The sequence below is a fragment of the Oryctolagus cuniculus genome, chromosome 7 (assembly GCF_051225735.1).
Source record: "Oryctolagus cuniculus isolate XC-2025 breed Fujian yellow rabbit chromosome 7, ASM5122573v1, whole genome shotgun sequence".
NCBI classification, from domain to species: Eukaryota; Metazoa; Chordata; class Mammalia; order Lagomorpha; family Leporidae; genus Oryctolagus; species Oryctolagus cuniculus.
Window position 1 is genome coordinate 147,890,920 of NC_142873.1, and position 4,487 is coordinate 147,895,406.

General features: G+C 50.7%; 1 long non-coding RNA gene across 1 annotated transcript; it reads left to right on the plus strand.

Annotated features, from left to right (window-relative positions):
- Positions 1 to 1,093: 1,093 nt before the first annotated feature.
- Positions 1,094 to 4,154, plus strand: LOC138850712 (uncharacterized). The gene is made up of 5 exons (XR_011390845.2): positions 1,094 to 1,280; positions 1,630 to 1,713; positions 2,704 to 2,849; positions 3,198 to 3,328; positions 3,628 to 4,154. It is a non-coding gene; the product is annotated as an uncharacterized LOC138850712 (long non-coding RNA).
- The last annotated feature ends 333 nt before the right edge of the window (positions 4,155 to 4,487 follow it).

A 4,487-nucleotide genomic window follows, 5' to 3' on the forward strand; every position in this document is an offset into this window, starting at 1 on the left:
CTGACTCCCACAGCTTCCTTCTTCCTCCACACCTTCCACCTCCTGAGCTGAGGGAATGGCGTGGGTTCAGCCCTTACGTACGCAGGCTTCTGTTAGTTGTGCTGTCCCATGGGCACTCTGCAATTAGCCATTCAACAAACACCTCCGGGGGCCGGCGTCTGGCACAGCAGTCAAGATGCTGCTTTGCATTCTGCGCTGAGTGCCTGGGTTGGAATCCAGGATCAGATTCCAACTCCAGCTTCCTCCTAATGGGTTCCTGCCACCCGTGTGGGAGAGTCCGATTGAGTCCTGGACTCCTGGCTTCGGCCTGCCCCAGCCCTGGCTGTTGTGGGCATTTGGGGAGTGAACCAGTGGACAGGAGCTCCCTCTCTATCTCTGTCTGACTTGCAAGTAAACAAAACCAAAACAAGTGCTTACTGAAGCTGCCCTGGGATGGACTTTTGGTCCAGGTGCTGGAATAGCGTGGAGTTGACCGTGGAGGATTTTTCTGCCCGATTGTGTTTGGTTCTCTTCTGGGTTAACCTCTCAATTATTTGTTCAGATTGAACAACATTATTCTGACACCGAGTGTGAAGAGTATTCAAGATCACAACACTGGTGGCATGGCAACAAGGGACACAGGTCGGGCTCAACTCCAAGTGTGACAAGGACCAGTGGGGATTTATAGGCAAGAAGCAGAGGGAGGGGATCCGTAGGTGGGAAACTACTGGGAGGAGACATCAGGGTAGGGCGATTCTTGCTACACAGACCTAACAGGATTTTTGCAAAGGGCAGGCCAAGGACTTACACCTCAAAGGTGATGGATAAGGAATCTGGCCTGATAACAAGGGCGGGGAGATGACTTAGCAGGAGTCTTTGCCAAGACTGGGCCGTGCAGGTCAAAGACAGGATAGAGCCAAGGTCAAAGGCTAGTTGAAAAGACAGCTCAGAGGAGCCCAACAAAATTGGTCAAAGAGAGGGTCTGGGTCAGTGATAGCACCCGTGTCTGTCTCTATCTTGTGCTGACACCAATCTCTGGTGCTTCCCAGTTACGTAGCATTTGATTGCTAGGCGACCTTAGCGCCAGGAAAACTGAGATGCACAGAAATTAAGTAACTTGGCCAAGGTCACAAACTGTTCAGTGGCAGAACTTGAAGCAGAGGCCCACATCAGCTTAGCTCTCCTGCTGTGCTGTTTCTCATGGCCAGAATCTCGCCTAAAAATCCAGTCTAACCTGCTGCCACCACAGAGGCCAGCCACAGGCCCGCTCTGCAGGGCAGGATGCTGCTGCCTGAGCTGTGGTAAGTCAAGGCTATTATTAAACACCCTCGCCCCGAGCCCAGCAGGCACAGATCTGCCCCCCCACCCCGCCCCCGCCCCGCCTCGGCCGTTATTTATGGAGCTGGTTGTTTACCGGGAGCTGAGACTGTGCAGCAAGGGCAGGCCAGTGCGTCCCCGTGCTCGGCCCGGGAAGACTTCAGACGCTGAAGCCCAAACTCTGGCTCCACGTCCAGCTTCTGCAGATTCTGTTTTTTATTATTATTATTTTCATTAAAGACTTGCATTGTAATTGCTTCCTTGTTTTATTTAGAACAGTCTCACCTCGTGTTCTGTGTTCCTTGACACATCACATGCAGAGTTTGTTCTCAGTTGCAGGTCATCAGACCCCAGCCACAGGCTCTCAGACCCAACAGGGCTTCAACGTCATTAACATCCTTCCACGGCCCTTGGCAGGTGTGTGATTGCCCCCTCCCCCGACCTGTGGCTCCCCACTCAGCACTCTAGTCCCACCTCAGCTTACACCCACAGACCATGGTGTGAATCCCCTCGCCTCTACAAAGTACCAAAAATTCCTAGCAAGAAACCCGACGGCAAGCATATGCCAAGGTGAAGCTTGTAGAAAATGGAATTAAACCAAGTGTACTGGGTTAAATCCGCCGCCTGCAGTGCCAGCATCCCATTTAGGTGCTGGTTTGAGTCTCGGCTGCTCCACTTCCAATCCAGCTCTCTGCTATGGCCTGGGAAAGCAGTGGAAGATGGCCCAAGTGCTTGGGCCCCTGCGCCCAGATGGGAGACCCAGAAGAAGCTCCTGGCTCCTGGCTTCAGATCGGCTCAGCTCCTGCCGTGAGCCTATATGGGGAGTGGATGGAAGACCCCTCTCTCTCTCTTTCTCTCTCTCTCTACCTCTCTCTGTAACTATGTCTTTCAAATAAATAAAATAAATCTTTTTAAAAAAGTTTATTTTAGTGCAAAAAATTGACTTGTTTTTAAAATGTATTTAGTTTCATTTTATTTGAAAGGCAGACAGAGAGAGACAAAGGCAGACAAAGAGAGACAGAGATCTTCCACTCACTGGCTCACGTCCCAAATGCCTGCAGTAGAAGGAGGTGGGCCAGACTCAAGTCAGGAGCCTGGAACTCCACTGGCTTTCTCAAGTGGGTAGCAGGGACCCAGAGCCTTGAGCCATTTCTGTTGCCACCCAGGGAGTAGATTAGCAGGAAACTGGATCAGAAGCAGCGGTGAGACTTGAACCTAGGCCTTCTACGTGGGATGCGGGTGTCTAAGCCATGTCTTCATCACTGTGCCAAAATTCTTGCCTGGGTGCAAAAAAAAAAATATTAAAGTGTATGCATCATTTCCCACAATACACATTTTCCACGAACTTCTTGAAGGCCACTCACAGATGGTTTGTGTATTCGTTCGTGGGTTTTCCTCCACTTCTAGGAACAGACAAGGAATGCATATCTAAAGAACCAAAGATGACTCATGGTTGCTCCAGATACCTGTGACAAGGCAGACCCCACATGCACATCACCCAAGTCAAATCGACCTGGTGGTAAGACGGACAGCGCTGTGCGGCCGCCCCTCAGGTGAGCAGCCCTGTGCGGCCACCTCTCAGGTGAGCAGCACTGTGTGGCCATCTCTCAGGCAGGGCTCAGCAGGTACTTCTCTCAAATGCCTCCCTGGCTTTTTAAGGGCAATTTGTTCGCCGTTCTTTGGATCCTAAGGAATTGGCCGTCTCTTTTAGACTCTGAGAGTCTGCCAACGACAGTGAGTGGCCACAAGCAGTTATAAATAAAACTCCTCTGCAAACAGCACAGCCCCACTCCTGTCCTGTCGTCCCGCGGCTGCTGTCTCTGTGAGGGCAGAGCTGCGTAGGAGGGACAGCAATCTCAGGGTCCCCAAGGCCTGAAACACTTACCCTCTGCCCTCTGCAGAAAAACTTGCCAGCCCTCGTGTTCAGAATTACTCCGGCAAACACGCGGAATGCTCCTCGTGGCTATGTTCACACGGCGCTTTCTGGAACAGTTCAGCCATCTTAAATCATTTGATCTTTCCAATAAGCCTGGTAAGTAGACAGAAAAGTCTTATTCCTCCAAGAGCCTTATATCCCACAGTAAAAAGGAACTTAGTCTCAATATTTTCTTTTAGCAGCCAAATGATTCCTTTATCTCTGGAAAATGCTTACCTTGCTTAAGAAAAAAATAGAAGATAGGGTGGTTGTTATTATTTTTTTTTTAAGATTCATTTCAGGGGTTGGCATTGTAGCATAGCAGGTTAAGCAGTTGCCTACTACATTGGCATCCCGTATGGGCACCAGTTCAAGTCCCGACTGCGCCACTTCCGATCCATCTCTCTCTCTTGTAGCCTGGGAGAGCAGTGGAAGATGGCCCAAGTGCTTGGGCCCCTGCACTCACGTGGGAGACCTGCCTGGAAGAAACTCCAGGCTCCTGGCTTCGGATCAGCACAGCTCCAGCCATCGCAGCCATCTGGAGAGTGAACCAACAGATGGAGGATCTTTCTCTCTCTCTCTGCCTCTGCCGCTCTGTAACTCTGCCTTTAAAATTAACAAAAGCCCAGGCCTGAAGCACCGGCATCCCACATGGACGTCGGTTCTAGTCCTGGCTGCTCCTCCTCCAATCCAGCTCTCTGCTGTGGCCTGGGATAACAGTGGAGGCTGGCCCAAGTGCTTGGGCCCCTGCACCCACGTGGGAGACCCAGAGGAAGCTCCTGGCTCCTGGCTTCAGATCGGTGCAGCTCTGGCCATTGCAGCCATCTGGGGAGTGAACCAACGGATGAAAGATCTCTCTCTCTCTCTCTCCCTCTCTCTCTCTCTCTCTGCCTCTTCTCTTTCTGTAATTCTGACTTTCAAATAAATCTTTTTAAAAAAAATAGCTAATTATGAGCCTAATAAAAATCTAACCTTACAGACAAGCAGTTAAGACATTCACATCCCGTATCAGAGTACTTGGGTGAGTCCCAGGTTTGCCCCGGACTTCAGCTTCCTGCTAATAGGCATGCTGGGAGATACTAGGCAATGGCTCAAGTACGTGGGTCCCCGCCACCCACTGGCAGCCCAGGACTGACTTCCTAGCTCCTGGCTTTGGCCTGAGCCAGATCCAGCTCTTGTGGGTATTTGGGGGAGTGAACCAGTGAATGGGAGACTTTTGTCTGTTTGTCTCTCTCTGCCTTTCAAATAAATAAAATATGTAAACAAAAATAATTTT